Source organism: Epargyreus clarus, unplaced genomic scaffold, assembly GCF_041222505.1.
Source record: "Epargyreus clarus isolate Ecla_fem2 unplaced genomic scaffold, WU_Ecla_fem_2.2 ptg000004l, whole genome shotgun sequence".
NCBI classification, from domain to species: domain Eukaryota; kingdom Metazoa; phylum Arthropoda; class Insecta; order Lepidoptera; family Hesperiidae; genus Epargyreus; species Epargyreus clarus.
The window spans coordinates 3,013,875-3,031,580 of NW_027332212.1; the positions used below are offsets into that span (position 1 = coordinate 3,013,875).

The 17,706-nt window shown below is 36.3% G+C and overlaps 4 non-coding genes across 4 annotated transcripts; all 4 read left to right on the top strand.

The window, feature by feature from the left end:
* Window positions 1-12,358: 12,358 nt before the first annotated feature.
* On the top strand, window positions 12,359-12,434 carry TRNAN-GUU (transfer RNA asparagine (anticodon GUU)). Its single transcript has one exon. It is a non-coding gene; the product is annotated as a tRNA-Asn (tRNA).
* A 92-nt stretch (window positions 12,435-12,526) lies between these two features.
* TRNAN-GUU (transfer RNA asparagine (anticodon GUU)) lies at window positions 12,527-12,599 on the top strand. Its single transcript has one exon. It is a non-coding gene; the product is annotated as a tRNA-Asn (tRNA).
* Window positions 12,600-12,691: 92 nt separating this feature from the next.
* On the top strand, window positions 12,692-12,764 carry TRNAN-GUU (transfer RNA asparagine (anticodon GUU)). Its single transcript has one exon. It is a non-coding gene; the product is annotated as a tRNA-Asn (tRNA).
* A 92-nt stretch (window positions 12,765-12,856) lies between these two features.
* TRNAN-GUU (transfer RNA asparagine (anticodon GUU)) lies at window positions 12,857-12,929 on the top strand. Its single transcript has one exon. It is a non-coding gene; the product is annotated as a tRNA-Asn (tRNA).
* Window positions 12,930-17,706: the final 4,777 nt, after the last annotated feature.

Genomic DNA, 17,706 nt, shown 5'->3' on the forward strand with positions numbered 1-17,706 from the left:
TATCTTCCTGCATATATAAAGGAGGGTTTAATTCTCCAATTATTTATCTACCAAACACTATTTCTAATTATAGTCACACGAAGTTTCCCTAAAATTCGTTCTTTTTTCAGAATATATCTCATTTTTTTCTAGATTCGTCATAGAAAAAATGATTCAAGATAGAGATAGAGATGTCCAGAAAAAAGTATGCTTGTAGAAGCTTACTTTTTCTGGACCATATTTCTTGATTTTTACCTTTGAATTAGCTTGCTACGCTGCGGTTAATTTAAAGACACTTATTACGCATATACGCATAGACGCAAATAAGTATTACTTAAATGTAAGAAGTTAAAGATATTTCTAGACAATCGTAACTCAAAAATAGCAAATATTAAAAGTAAGAAGTTCAAGACGTTTCTACAAAAGTCGTAACGCAAAAATAAGTTACGCACGTTTCCAAGTAAGGACACGGTTACCAAGGGATGATATTTGAAAGCCTACATTAGGAAAAGGCTGGAAACGTCAGAAGAAAGATCCACGTCGCCGATTGTAGGTCGTTAATCAGATGACACTTGGGATCTAGAATATAGTATTTCTTGCTTGGTAATAGTAAAATAAATTCGAGAAATTGAACAGCGTTTTACGTCTCTAATCTGAAATTGGTAAAATAGGATCTACGTTCAAAATGATAGTGATACGGGGGTTTGTAAAGTTTGCTAAAAGCGCGCCAGATTTCCTATTTATTTTAGTCGTCGACAGCCCATCATTATTATACTGCTAGACATGGGTTCCCCTCAACGTTTAGGTCATAGTATATCGTGTTGGCCAATTGCGAATTGGTAGATTTTACACATCCTTGCATTTTTAAGAACTTTCTGTCGTATAGGTATTCGTCCCCGAGTAAGCAAGTGACATTAATTAATTTCTAAATTCTAATACGCTCATAACTTTGAACAATCAAAAGTGCGTGCCTGGAATTCAACTCTCATACAACCAAATTGAAAGGCCAAGATTCAAACCATTAGGTTTAGTAGTAGTCTCTGCTTCCCTAGTAGTCTTTGCAAAATCCTAATTAGAAGAAAAGGTAGACGTTTTTGTTGAAAAGGGATACCCCTAAAAAGCGTCAGATGAAACGATCTTGTCAGTGATTTCAGATCATTAATCAGACGACACTTGAACGTTAACACATAATATTAGAGCGTTTCTTGCTTAGTAATAGTGAGCGGAGTATTTGGGAACATGACGAGTAGGTATCTAAAACATTCTTGATCAGGGACATCGTCGGGTAAATTCGGTAAGGTTTTCTAGGCTATAAGAACATTTCTTGCTTAGTAATCCTAATACTTCTGGTAAATTGGGGAAGTTGATTTTGTTTTATCTAGTGGATAGGTATAAGATAGAGTTTAAGGAAGATACACGAATCGTTATAATTTAGTTCTGAGGTGTAGCAACGTATCCGTGGCCGATCTCAGGTACGACTTCAATCCTATCTGGCTATCCTATCAGCTATCCTAGTAACGAATTCGAAGTAAAGAAATAATATATGTGTATTTGGATTTTAAATCGAAATTTTTGTTTATGTTTTTTTTTGGGATTTCTTAGTAAATTAACTACGCCGTCACTACTAAGTACCTAGGGCAGCTTGGTTTATTCAAGTAAGTGTAATCTGAACAAGGCTGCTACTAAGTTGAAATTGAAATGATGTTTGCTTCTGCAGTCAAATCTAGCTTTACTTCATTTTCATCTCTAAATTATTAATCTTTGTATTCCTTGCTCAAGGGGCTCTCGCTGCATCTGACACTCGAAAATATTTACCAAAGGGATTGAGTTCGCGAGATAGCGATGATTTATGGCTTGTTTAAAAATAAAATGGATTACCGTTACCTTGAGGAATGAAAGATTGGTACCATTAATAGGGCTTTATAATAAAATTTTAGAACTATACCCTTAGTATGAGTTTTTTTGTTTTTACAAAAATGTCTGTTTTTGTATTTGTTTATTTATTTGCCCATATATTTCCAATCAGTGTCCCTAGCGGACTGTATCAAAACTGATTCAAAATGTATGGGAAAAACGTAAACAAATACAAAACCAGTGATTTTTGTAAAAACGTAAAAACTCATACTAAGGGCACTGGACTCCTCTCCCCTTTAGCATAGGCGAGTGATTAAAATCAACTTATTAAAAAAATTTTCGTCAACAAAATTTCAGGGACTATTTGTTCTAATATACTCTACTTCTTTTGTGATATAACTTATTCGGATAATAAATTTATAACTATGAATATAATAGATAACAAGAAATGATTAAAGCTAAAATATATACAAATTGTTTCTAATTAACAATATATACAATCAAGAGTAAAAAAGATAAAATCATAAATAAAATAAACCATCTAAAATTGCCGTGTGAGGCATGGTTCCCAAAACGCTGGCGGCGTTTCCTTGTTAAACGGCAAGGCTTAGCCTTTGAGCTAAGTAGCCGCCAGTTTTTGGTTCCCGGAAGCAGTTACTTACTTCTTGTATACTCACTCCCACATTATAAGGTGGGGAAAAAATATCAAACCGATTTTTTTACGTCGACTATTCCAGTGATGTTGGGCCTCCCCCCATAACAAAGCTAGATCTTTGTCCATTAATGCAATTAGGTGCTTCTGAACTCGCAGATGTTGCTCACGTTTTCCTGTAATTAAATCCGTCCCCGGCGCAATTTTGCAACAGCTGGTTGAAGACTACGTATTTGCTACATATTTACATAAAAACTAGCTGACCTGGCAAATGTTGTATTGCCATATAAATAAAAAAAATGTTAAGTGTGAACAACCCTTATCACTTAGGGATATGAAAAATAGATAGTACCCGATTCTCAGACCTAATGAATATGCATATAAAATTTGGTGAAAATCGGTAAAGCCATTCCGGAGGAGTACGGTAACTAACATTGTGACACGAGAATTTTAGATATAAGATAGACTCAATAATATGTGAATATCATACATAAGTGGATTTCTTCCAAACCTTAGTGTATTTACGCACATTTCCGATTCCCTTCAACACTGTTTTCGCTTTGTAAGTCAAATTGCGGTCTCGGGTATAATTTAGTATGCGTGCCGTATCCAGCTCTACCCAAAACCAAAATTGAGTTAGGAATATTCCAGCCGAATGTCGCATGAAACCGAATATTCCGGAGCTGGAAAAATATCGAAAATCTCCACGACCTAAGTAAGGGTGGAGAGTTTCTTCGTAAATATTTATTTTATGACGGTAAAAGGCCGATTGTAAAAAGGACGAAAAAGAAAGGTTCGATTATTTACACAAATAAATTATGTCTCTATTTATTTTATAAAAAAATATTCTAAGTTCTAAGTCGTCATATTCTAAGCTGTGGGTGATGTAGATTGGACTTGCATCTGGAGTATTTCCATAGTGCTGTGACATTAAAACTCAAAAAGAGGTCCTTTAAAGTATTTTTTTAATGTTGAGGAAATTTCTCGCAATATATTTCTTATTCCCAATATGGTTCAGCACTAATAAAAGTAATGAATTATATTAATATATCCTTTACTCACGGAAATCTGTATCTTCAACCCGGAATCAAACTAGGGTCTTCAGGCAATTCTAAGTCTAGAGTCGGTGGTAAAATTAAATGCTACAATGGTACTTATAAAATCATCTAAAATCTTACTTTTGGTTCGTTTACTAAGTTACGAACTTCAAACTAGTTAAAAGGGTCTAAATTATTAGGAAAATCCGAGGAAAACAGCCTGGGACAGGAACAACAAAAAGGTCACTATCCTAAGGTCAAAAACCTCTGCCCTTTGTTTGGGCGATTGTCACGTTTTATCCCCAAAATACTTGCGAGGATCTCCTACGAGTAGCCAATTTGTCGCAGATTTTATTAGACCAATACAAAACAAATCATAGGAAAAAGGGCGTACAGAGGTTGTTGACTTATTACACCTACATACTTCTAAATCAAAGGGATCATTGACTTATTAAATTTAAATAGTTATATTAAGGTATATTAGCTAGTGCGAATTTCGTTCGATTAGACAATACGCTAATTAAGCGGTAATTATAAAGAATATATAAACACAATAAAAATTCGTGATAACAAAATATATTATTTAAAAATGAATTAAATATTTTTACCTAATCGGCACAAGTATTTAGCATTTATTGCTATTCGTTACTTATACTTTCAGACTTGCTCAACTACTCCATTTTCAAAAATCAATATCTATTGAAAGCATTTTTTTATTTAAATATCTATATGCTCGTGCATTGGTAGCGACTACAATAAACTAAACATGAGCAAGGAAAAGTGTCACTCGAGTTACTACCTATTGGTAATAAATTGTTCCGAAATATATATTAAACAATCAATCCGATATAGTGTCATATTAAGTGGGTTGAAAGTTGTTGCATAAAAACCTTGTCAAACCACTCTAAAGCCTGTATGTATTTAATACATTTGATTGGACTTGTTATTTTGCTTAGGTATATTTTTACAAAGTAAGGTTCGTGTTACTAAGCACATCGTGATGTCACTGTATTTTACAAGGAATGCGAGGGCGAATGAACATGTTTGTTCCGGTATTTGACTCCACTCTAGACTGTTAAAAGCAGTCCTTGTTTACACCGAAACGATTGCTTAAAAAGATTAGAAAACGAAATAACCGAAGTGTTACAAAAGATTTTAATTTTAATGGTTTTAAGAGAGATTCCTACATTGCTGCTTATTAGGAGGGAGAGTAGGTAAATTCAAGTACCATGCAGTGGTATCCGGCTTTGCCCTGTAAATTTTGGCATTTAAATAGAATACATGATGAATAATGAAATTATATAATAGACATGTTACAAATATTTTTATAACTTTTTCATTTTTTGATTAACGCATGTTTTCTTCATAATTGCTCCGATCTTTTACATCGAATATATTATTTACTTATATTACTTTACATTTTTACTACATTTTTTTAATGACTTAGCTTATTGTTCGCTGTGGTGTGACTGGCGGCCATACTTGCAAAATCCGGAGTTGATCGGGCTCCCGCGGGCGGCACGGGAACATCCTATAACATTCACGTGTTCACTATCATGCAGACCCCATGTTTCCGTATTTAAAAGGAGGATGAGAAAATTTTGTATAACTTTAAATTTGTTGTCAACCTGAACGTGGTAGAACCCTTCGTGGTTCGTCTCCGGTGGTTTCACCGCGACACCTATTTCTACCTTATTACTGTTGTGTTCTGGTTTGAAGGGTGTGGTAAGGGAGACATATTTTTCTAAGGCGTTCCACATCAGGAGTAGCGACGCATCTGTGGTCGACCTTAGGTAGGAATATCTAATGCTGTATTATTATTGTGTTGATTACAGATGTTCATGGGCGGCAGTAGCCACTTACCATCAGATGGACTGCATGCTCATCTGCTTCTGATTCCAATTCTGTCAGAACTTATACACAGATACTTAGGTAGTCTTAAGAACTAATTTAATGAATGCATGGCTACCATTGAAAAGGGTGGTCTTTTCAAACCAGTACAGTCTACTGTGTTGTACTTAGTATTAAACACTAGCTTAACACTGCACTTTTAAAAAAGTAATGTCTCCGGAGTCGAATTACAAAGGGTTCTACCAACTTTGAAGGTGGTAGAACCCTTTGTGGTTCGACTCCGGCGGCACCACCGCCACGCCTATTTCTACCTAATAACAGCAGTGTTAGGCGCTGCTGTTTTCCGGTTTGAAGGGTGTGGTAAGGGTGACAGATTTTTCCGAGGCGTTCCAGCTTAATCCTCAGGGGTAGCGGCGCATCTGTGGCTGACCTTAGGTATGAATATCTAATCCTTGCTGGGGCTGGTTACAGATGTCCATGGGTGGCAGTAGCCACTTACCATCAGGTGGACTGCATGCTCGTCTACTACAAAAAAAAAACTACAAAGGCAGAAGTGCCCCCACTCTGTATTTTTATAACAAAAGAAAGACTTTTACTGAATTGATATTTTAAAACTAACACAGTTTTATGGTCACCCTACCTTACCCTGAAATGGAACAAATCGACACTTGCAAAAGGTTCGGTCTCCGTCGAGTTTTCTTCTTTTATTTCCACGTTCACTTTCACCATTTCCTTGGCTTGCCTTCCTGTCCGGAATTGGATATTGAAAGTTTTCCTATGAGTATTCTTCGGGTGAACCGAGATTGGCTTTAAGATTTAGTTATGTGATGCAACATTTGAGCTACAATGCAAATGGTGGTATGCTTAATTAAGGACTTATTTTAAAATGCAATAAAATTTAATAGGTTTCAGTACATGCAAGAAAAAATATATTTCAAAAAAAATTTTTTAGTAGGTACTCATCGGCTTCATTTGTAAAGTGTAGTAGTAGTAGTGTTAATTTTCATAAAAATACGAATTTAGTAAATTACTCTCAATGATACATCTGCGGTTTTTGGGCTGGGTATTTTGTGTTTGTGTGTCAATTATACCTACGACTCAGGGTATTTTAGTGTGGGATATGAACGTAGTACCTAAGCTTATTATTTTGGGATTGGGAAACTGTTTCCATATAAAACGTGATAGAATCAGTATGGTTCGACCGTGGAGGTGTCAACGCCACTCCTATACACGTACGCCACAAGAACAAGGTTAAACGCAGTTATTTGCCAGTTGTATCTTGAAGTATTCTTGGGCCAGCAGCAATCCCTTTTCCGAAAGGGTCTAACAGGAAATGACCTCGGGTCAGCCGCAATCCCTATTGAGAAGGGGCGGATGGCTCCGGGAGGGTATGCGGGTTCGGAATCGCTTTCCCTTCAGGCCCTACTTCCTCTAGCTAATCCTTCGGACGAAATATCCAGTTTGGTGAAGCTGCAAGGGCTGTCCAAAAGCAATTATACATTTCGGAAAAAAGAAAATGACGATTGACATATTTATCTCAGCCCGTCGCCTCTATATCGACGCCTCTATATAGGTATTCTTTAGAGAAATGATGAATTCATCTTTCTAATCGACTTCGAAAAGAAGGAGGTTCTGTGTCGACAGTCATAATGGACACACTATACACTCGTATCTCGTGATCCAGTGAAATATATTCAACGTCGATTTCAGAATTAGCTACTGAAGCAATATTTATTGAAATTATTGTTTACTCTGCAATGGCATAGAAGTCGGTTGAATTTTTTGAGATATACAGAAACAGACCCATAAACACTTAAAAATATTCCAACTTAATTTTCAGAAGTAGCATGTTAATCATTCATTTACAACTAATTATATTTTTAAAAATGGTACTGGTGCAACAAAAGATCTTGAGTTTTGGCGAAAGGGTGTGGATGCCGGCTCCCCATCTTAGTTCTTAAGAGTGGCAACGCATATGTGATCGGCTTACTACTGATCTATACGGAGTTGGTTATAGATGTCCATTGGCGGCATTGACTACTTGCCATCATATAAACTTCAAGGACGATGCTGCTCCAATCTTAAAAAAAATGCGTTGGTTGCAAAATTTCAATACGGCCGTGACTACTTACCATAAGGCGGCATGCTCTTAATTCAAAATAAAGTTTAATTAAAAATAAAGTCAACAGAATCTCGCTGTCCTTTAAAGTATTAAAATAAGCTGTTTATTTATACCATTGTTAAACATTCATTTGGTCGCTAAATACCCCCGAATGAAAAATTAAGTATACAACCATCACGCGCCCTGACCTTTTCTCGTTAATGGCTTAGGCGACGTAGACTAGGAGTCCTGTATTTAAAATGTATCTGAAGGAGCATCATAACAGTAACACAATGTATTTATAAGTATTTGCAGACATGTCATAGTTAGAGTGAAAGGTATAACGTGACCACTGAGTAGAATATTTTTTTTCGTAAAATAAATAATTCGGGCATTGCTAAAAGTGGGGAAAGTAGTCCCCATATTAGAGGACTAGCTTTAAACCCTACAACCATATATTTTAATATTTCAACTATTTTTCTAATAGTTACTTATTGTAAACGTTTCAAATCTTAATTTTCAAAGATTATTTGAATTCGAAAATTTTGTATTGACTTTTGAAAGGTAACAGATATACATTATCACACCTACATATTTCTAACGTGTAGATCTTCTATATGTCAATTACCACTCGCCATTTTATTTAAGGTGCGTTACAAGATCGTTTGCTACTTACTCCGGTCTAATGAAAAATATATATTTCTCGTGATTACGTATAAGCCATAGGCTGCAAGCCCATTTCTTACTTTCATAAGTAACTTGAAAACATTTATTAAACGTAATAATGTTAATTAATGTGCTCTTACTCGTGCTATGTTCTACATCCGGCTCTCGGCCTCGCATTATTCATTCGTCCCTCTCACTTAAGACGAAAACCGTCAACAGACTAGAAAATGTTTTTAAACTTCTCGACACTTTAACCTTTTGGCGTCCGCACGGATTCTCAGAATTTCGCGGAAATGCTTCGTGAACTTTTAAATTGAGCTGGCTTTTTTGTGAAATCTTTTGTGAACTTACACAATATTTCTACAACTATTAAGTATATTATTTTGTATCTCTGTTAAGTCATCATCATCATCAACAACCCATTACTGTGCCACTGCTGGGCACGGTTCTCCTCTCATAATGAAAAGTATTAGGCCATAGTCCACCGCGCTGACCAAGTGCGTATTGGACTATTGGTAGACTTCACATATCTTGGAGATTTTTTTTATAAATCTCTTAGGTATGCAGGTTTCCTCACGATGTTTTACTTTACCGTTTAGCAAGTGATAATTAATTTCTAATACGCAAATAACTTTGAAAAATCTGAGATTTGAACCTCGAACCCCTCGATTCAGAGGCCGAGTTTCTTAACCACTAGGCTATCACTGTTTTCTGTTTAGTGTTTAGTTATAAGTCTAAGTTTAGTCGAATGTAGGTTTTAATTTTTGGATTTAATATTGAAATAGCAATGTCCATTACCTACAGTACACATATAATTGTACATAGGATTGCAGTCTTATCTGAGGTCGGCCAAAAATAGGTTGCTACCCTGAGGACTAATTTAGTTTTGAATGATTATGTGGTCGCTGGGATTGGGTAGGCATAGGACGGAAAGAAAGATTGTGTCCACCGTCGTAGCCAAAACAGCAGCACCCATAGCAGCAGAAATAAAAAGCGTCATGAAAACAGCAAGAGTCTTTTACCTACATTTTTACACTTCTGTGTATTGTGCGTTCGCGCGTTTTTTTTTATAATAGGATTAGCAAACGAGCGTGCAGTCCACCTGATTGTAAGTGGCTACTGTCGCCCATTGACATCTGTAATCAACTCCAGATAGGATTAGATATTCCTACCTGAGGTCGGCCACAGATGCGCCGCTACCCTTGAGGACTAAGCTGGAACGCCTTGGAAAAGTATGTCGCCCTTATCACACCCTTCAAAACGGAACACAGCAGTTCCTGACATTGCAGACAGAAATAGGTATGGCGGTGGTGCCGCCGGAGTCGAACCACAAAGGGTTCTACCACCTTCATAGAAGTGAAAGAAAAACGCTTCACGTCTACGGGCATATAAAACATTCCATCAGTTAATACCCGCTCTAAATTCGCAATAAATATCCTAGCGATTACCTTGTCTTTTTGATATAGGGGATTTCTTAGCCACTTTATATAGAAGACAGCACCGAAGTTAGACAAAGTGCGGAAGTAACTTAATTGCGGATTTTCTTCCACTTAAAGTCTCTTCACACGTACCACAAACGTGCCACGTTATAATAGCCTAGGTGGATGAAAATGTATATAAAAAAAGATTTTAACCTTATTTATATGGAAAACATTTTGCCGTCTAGATTGATAATGTGGACGTTACTGACCACATCGTGACCACATCGCAACCATAAACAATACTATATATATATCATGACTAATATAATTATAGTTTAAAAGCTAAAAACCACGCTAAAATCGCACAAGGAAAATCGTTAATCCTGATTCCTGACGATCCTGATGATGAGAATGGGATAAAATTATTAAAATCGTGTATTGACATCAGTTCTTGATAATTGTTCAAAATTTTTACTTAATCGGACCGTTCAAAGTGGGTAAAAATCGAGTTCAAAAATTCCGTATACACATACAACCCCTTTCGGCACCCGTCCGCTGCCCGCTCTCGCCACGAGTTTTAGTTGCGTTAGTATGCCCTTACGTTGATACGGTATATATGCTTGTAGTTGTGCGCAACAACTTCAGCGCGGACTAGCAGTTTGGCGCGGCCTATACTATACTTCAAAGATACATTTTTGTATTTACCATAACGCAACTGAAATTTTATCGCCGCCGTATGCAGGTTGTACGTGTGTAAAGACATTTATAATAGCTTTCCTTTGAATTTCCGTCTAAGTTTGAAACTTCCCCTATTGTCGTAGTTGAGTACCATACATGCTTCTTGAATTAATCCTTGTTTATAAACAGCAGTACAGACGCAATGTATTTTAGAGGTCCGTAAATTATGGACGCTGTAGGTAATTTTGTATCTTTGCGGTTGAAACTATCTCTAGTTGCGGTCGAGAAATTGTGTGGCAACAAACATTTAAGTTTAGTTGAAGGTTGAATTTCAGTCGTATGTAAAATATTTACAATTATAATTAAACTTACAGAAAATTAAAAGAAATAAATTAAACTATACATATAAAATAACTTATTTTCAAAATTTACATATATACAAAAATGAAAAACAAAGATATAAAAACAAAAACACTACCATAAAAAATTGTCACCATCACTGTCTTTGGGCAAGGTTCCCAAGACGCTGGCAGCATTTCTTCTCTGAATGTTGTATGTTGTTTATATCCATCAGCCTTTTAAGGTCCTTTGGTAGATATAGGCCTCACCAAATTGGCGGCACACCAACTGATCCATTTTCCTTTGAATTTAGTGGTTTCCGCCGTCTATTTCAGGTCGTAGGTCCACATGATCGGGGGATAACTTGTGTTAATTTTGCTTACATGAGGTCTTTGGGCATGGTTCCCAAGACGCTGGCAGCATTTCCTCTCTGAATGTTGTATGTTGTTTATATCCATCAGCCTTTTAAGGTCCTTTGGTAGACATAGGCCTCACCAAATTGGCGGCACACCAACTGATCCATTTTCCTTTGAATTTAGTGGTTTCCGCCGTCTATTTCAGGTCGTAGGTCCACATGATCGGGGGATAACTTGTGTTAATTTTGCTTACATGAGGTCGCCATTTGAGGATTTTTCTTATCAATTACTAACTGACCCGGCAAGCGTTGTGTTGCCATATAAATAAAAAAAATGTTAAGGGTGAACAACCCTTATCTGTAAATGTAAAAATCTGTAAAGCCGTTTCGGAGGACTACGGTAACTAACATTGTAACACGAGAATTTTATATATAAGATTAGTCCTACAAGTGACTGGCCCATAGCTATTTTAGCTTGCTGATTTTCAGAGCTATGTTGGTAAGATTAGTTCGTCTACTAATGTTATGGTTACGCATCATGTCACATAGCGAAATACCAAGCATGGCTCTCTCCATAGCACGCTAAGCGACTCTGAGCTTTCGAATGAGGCCTAAAGGAAAGGAACATGTTTCGGGGGTATAGGTCATCACAGGCAACACACATTGCTCGAATAGTTTCGACTTCAGGCACTGAGGAATCTTGAACGAGAAGGTACTTCGTAATTTCCCTGACGCATCTCAACTGAGGTAAATTATTTGAGTGAAAACATGTTTGAAAATTAATTAACTGTTTTGTGTTCCTATTTTCCTGAGTAATTGCAATATAGAATTGTAATTGTTGTAATAAAATAATATAAATTTTGTTTTAGTTATAGAATACTAGCTGACCCAGCGAATGTTGTGTTGCCATATAAATAAAAAAATGTTAAGAGTGTACAACCTTATCACTTAGGGGTATGAAAAATAGATAGTAGCCTATTCTCAGACCTACTGATAATGCATATAAAATTTGGTTAAAATCGGTAAAGCCGTTTCGGAGGAGTACGGTAACTAAAATTGTGACACGAGAATTTTATATATAAAATATTACTTAATATTACTATTTAAAGTACTACTTTATAAGTATCGGAAAAAGTAAAAGCAGCTTTTCTTTGTTATTTTCGTTTGTAAAGGCGCATTTTCATGGAAACAACAAAATTGAAATAAATTTCCAACAAGTCACTTGACTTATTAAAACTTTTTAATTGTTTCGGGCAATGATAGAAAATGTTCGACGATTTTATAACAACTTGTGACATTTCGTTTCGTGTAAAACCAATTTATTTGTTATCCAACTTACTATTTCTGAAATCCGAATTAGTTAAGTAAAAAGAGTTATATGTTCAATTTTCGTAATAGAATTGCGTTAGATAAGCGAGACTGATCGTTTTTCTTGTGGCGCAATGGTTAGCGCGTTCGGCTGTTAACCGAAAGGTTGGTGGTTCGAATCCACCCGGGGGCGCTACTATTTTGAGTTATTTTCACAAAATATGTTTTATTTCTTTAGCTAATATAAGATTGCAAGTATGTGATATATTATACGAAATACACACAGCCTACGTGGCGCAATGGTTAGCGCGTTCGGCTGTTAACCGAAAGGTTGGTGGTTCGAATCCACCCGGGGGCGCTACTATTTTGAGTTATTTTCACAAAATATGTTTTATTTCTTTAGCTAATATAATATTGCAAGTATGTGATATATTACACGAAATACACACAGCCTCCGTGGCGCAATGGTTAGCGCGTTCGGCTGTTAACCGAAAGGTTGGTGGTTCGAATCCACCCGGGGGCGCTACTATTTTGAGTTATTTTCACAAAATATGTTTTATTTCTTTAGCTAATAAAAGATTGCAAGTATGTGATATATTACACGAAATACACACAGCCTCCGTGGCGCAATGGTTAGCGCGTTCGGCTGTTAACCGAAAGGTTGGTGGTTCGAATCCACCCGGGGGCGCTACTATTTTTAGTTATTTTCACAAAATATTTTTGTATTGCATTTGAATACATCATCTTTGTATGTTTTTGTTTTACGACGTAAAATATTCGTATAGTATAGTATTAAGCCAATGTACCAAGATATGTGTTTAATTACAATTGTATATAATTCTACCATATAACCTTTACAGGAATGTAAAATTTATTTAATTCTTAAGCGGTCTCAAATTTCAGTTAAGAACTGTATACTACCCTAAATACTCTGTTTTATTCGACAGCACACATTACTTGTTTGGCGAGAGCTTTTGGTAAATGGGTGTAAAACAGAGCTTTTACTAAAATATTCCCGTTTGGATGCTTTCAAACCAAACATTTATTTAGGGCTGGCACTGGGGTGACCATGTTTAGTGGAATTATTTTTGGGATAATAGTCGATACAATAATAATAATATATTTGTTGTTCATTTAAATTTTCATAATAAATACTTATGATCGAGTATGTATATTTATTATATACATTTTGTCTGAATACTGTTAGTGTAAGATACTTTGCTGTTTGCTATTTTCGAGCTATGATGCTGAAGCTATAATGATGAGCAATCAAAGCTATAAAACATACAAGTCTTAAAATAGATTTAATGAAACATATTTTATAATAAGTACAAGTATGTAGTTTCGTAGTTTATGTTATATGAAAATGTTAGTTGTATATTTTAGTGTCAGTGAACATTTTCAGATGAAATTGGAAGGTACGAATTTATTTTTATGACTGAAGCATGGCTCTACCACGCATTTGTATGCGAATAGTTTTATAAAATATATCTAAGGGAAGTCTAAGGGAAGGGAAGTAAGTAACGGAAGGGAAGAAGGGAATCTAGTAATAAACTTAATAAATAAAATGTAAAGTCTACTTAGCATTTTTTTGAAGGTGTGTAAAGTCTACCTATTTTTGTCCATCGCAATGTACTAATCCCTCGAGTTACGAAACTTAATGCTAATAGACCTATCCTCACCAGGGACACTAACGGTTTGGGAACAACTGAATTGTCCTGAAATCATTATCCTTGAATCTGCAGCACTCTTGGTCACTCTAGCTGTATCTAGGGCACACCGCTATCTCCGCGCACATTTCGCACTTTGAACAAAAGATGGATGTTTGCGCAAACATTTTATTTGCGCAGATCTGGAACAACAGTGTGACCTGACAGTTATCTAAAGGGCCCATGAGGAGTTTAGCTTTATATAGGTGTATAACATAAACTCAGTGCAGTAGTGATAACGTAGTTGTTTTAATTTCGGCTCTAGAGGTCGCCATTTTAATGCCAGACGGATTTGTTCCTTTTATAGTATTTTTTATAAAAAAATATATTTAAAAAATTGAATAAGCAAATAAGCATGGAGTCCACCTGAAGGTTATGTCCATGGATATCCGTAATCAACCTGTATCTGTAATAGCCTTTTATTATGAAATTGCAATAACGATGGACTGGATGGTCATCTATATTGTACTCCTTTAAAGGTGGTAGAACTCTTTGTGGTTCAACTCTGGCGGCACCACCACCACACCTATTTTTGCCTCGTAACAGCAGTGTTAAGCGCTACTGTGTTCTGGTTTGAAGGGGGTGTAAGGGAGACATAGTTTTCTGAGGCGTTCCAGCTTAGTCCTCAGGGGTGGCGGGGCATTTGTGGCCAACCCCATTGAAATGTCTAATCCTATCTAGTGTTGATTACAGATATCGATGGGCGGCCGTAGCCACTTATCATCAGGTAGACTGCATGCTCGTCTGCTACTTCTAACTCCTATATTATAAAAAATAACTCCTATATATAATAAAAAGTGCACCATTGAATAGTTTTAAACAAATACCTTATTTATCTAATAGGTGGTTTCCAAGAAACAATAATCTTGTTTGTATTTCTATTGTCAAGAACATTATATATTCTGTATGTGGAATATTTTGTAGTAATTATGGCCGCCGTGGCATGGTATTGCCTTGATACTAAACGGTTTATGATTTAAGTATGGTTATTGATTGTGTGACGGCGATACCTCAACGGTGTTTGTTCTGTAGCTTGAAGTCTGAGTGACGTTTTAAGTTGAAACCGATGCGGAACTTTATCTATCTACTTTATTTATAATATTGGAGTAACAGACGAGCATGCAGTCCATCTGATGATAAGTAGCTGCTGCCACCCATAGACATCTGTAATCAACCCCAGATAGGCCGACCTTAGGTAGGAATATCTAAATATCCTACCTTAGGTCGGCCACAGATGCGCCGCTACCCCTGAAGACTAAGCTGGAACGCCTCGGAATAGTATGTCTCCCGTACACGGTTCAAGCCAGAACACAGCAGCACTTAACACTACTATTAATAGGCAGAAGTAGGTGTGGCGGTGGTGGCGCCGGAGTCGAACCACAAAGGGTTTTACCACCTTAAAGTAGTTTGCAAGCCGGCGTTGCAAGAAAAAGGCCTTTATAATACTTTCTCCTCCCCTATACCGCCGTATTACGTTAGTTAGGTACATTGTTTCTCTCCTTAATCTCTTTCCTTTGAACAGTCGTCTTAATTCGTCGTTATTTCGTAGAAGATTTTTTTTTAATTCTTCATCTATATTACAAATTTCAAGCTTAACAGCGACTGAAACATCACTGTAATTTATTTTCGTACTCTCCTTTTGTGGCCAGGGATATATCTGATTTATCTTTGCTCTCTTCCAAACTCTATAGTTCCATAGAACAAAGGTCCAAATGAAATAGGACTCTACTTCCGGTTTGGCACAAATGGCCGAAAGCTCAGCGCTTGCAGGTTTTGCCAAAAATATAATTTATCGACACTCATAACCATGGACTAAAATGTGCTTCTTGCACTGCAGGTTATTTATTTCCTATTTTAGTTACTAAATATTGCACGATCTTTACATTCTTGCAAAAAAGTGAGGCTTTATAGTTAACAGTTTAACTTTAAATGTAATTTTACGTTAGTCTCGTTGTTAATGTGATTTTGAAAATAATAATCGGATGCAATTATTTCACAAGTGATATTTTATTTTGTTTACGAGGGGGAAATCTTCAAAAGGTACCCTATGCCGTGGGAGTCTACTCGGGGTTATGTGGGATTCTTACCGCACAAAAACCCCCTCGGTGGCCGTCCTCGGTGCTGCGTAGAGGACTCCGGGATCCCCAAAGCAACGCAACCGGAGGATAAGTGATATCTAAACCACCTTTTTAGGTTAACTATATGTAAATTAATATTACAGCAGCCCTTGTTTATCATGTCAGTCTTGCAGGTCCATTGCAAAGGCCTCTTCTAGCTGGCATCACTCGTCTTGTACCTGTGGCTGTGCTTGCTGTCTTTTTCAATGATCATTTGGTCCTGGTGTCCTTTAGCTTTGGCGTGGTCCCCTTTCCCTCCTACCATTTTCCTTACGAATTGGCAATGTTTAGCCAACTCTAAAAACAATTAGTCGTTATGGACCTACCTCAGGTCCAACACAGATTAAGGGCCGTGGTGCCTATGGGCGGCAGTGACTACAGATTCCGAGCTCATTTGCTACCCCACTCATGTAAAAAATTGGTTCCGTTGATCGACTACGACTACTGTATTTTTACTTTCAATAAAACTTGTCGTGACTTTCTTGAATATAGGTATTTGTACCGCGGTAAGTTATTATTTCAGGAGTATAATAAGCCAATGCAATAAAATATGAATGCATTATCAATAAACAAAAGAGGGTGGATGCTAAATAAAAAATATTTTGACTCGAAATTCATTGCAAAACGACACGCAACCGAGTATTCATTGCTCCACAAATGTATTTGGATAGGTAAGGTTACTTCTATAAACTTTTCTACTTTTTATGACTTGAAGCCTTAAAAATTAAAGATAGATTTATAATGTGCATCGAATAAGAATGACGACGCTCTATATATAGGTTATCTGTTTTTTTTTTATCTCGTACTCTATATATTTTTTTCACGAATAACAGCCACTTGTGGGCTTCTTTAACCAATTTTATTTGAAAATTGAAATGGAACGCCTGGAAAAGTTCCAAGGTTTGCCTTGGAACCCAGGAATTCATAACACTATCTTATAAGACGAGAGGTTGCAGTGCCATGGGATTTTAAGTTAAATCAAGTGATTAAATCGTAAAAGTTAGTTGAAAATCCAGCGAAGTATTTCTCTCGTAACGTTTCGTTACATATTTTATTAACTCAAGTAGATTGAATCCGACCGCCTTTCAGTATTTATCGGTTGGAATCTTTTTAGATATCCTGAAATACGGAAATGATAATAAAGTAAATAAATGCCTATTTATTTATTTACTAAATAGCAAGCCTATTTATTTATTTAATAATAAGCAAATAGAATGTTTAAATAGTGTCGATATAGAATGTGCTATTCTACAGTTTGATGGAGGCTTTAAAACCAGTTTTCAAAATCCAACAAGGGCTTTTTAAATATCGAATTTATAAGAGCGGATAATGGACACGGGAACTCCGACTAACATCGACTTCGTAATTTTGCTTGTGATCTTGAATATCACGGGACGTAAAGGAAAATTCTGGTATTCCTACTTAATTCACTTGTAAAAAATTAAGAATATCTCACAGGGATCTGAAGACTAAATTGGAATGCCTCGGATAAGTATGTCTTCTTTAGCGCACCTTTAAACCAAAATAAAGCAACATTTTACACTAATATTATAATAGTGTAAAATGTAGCTATTATAATAGCAAGTGTAAAATGTTGCTTTATTTTGGTTTAAAGGTGCGCTAAAGGCCTTATAACGCA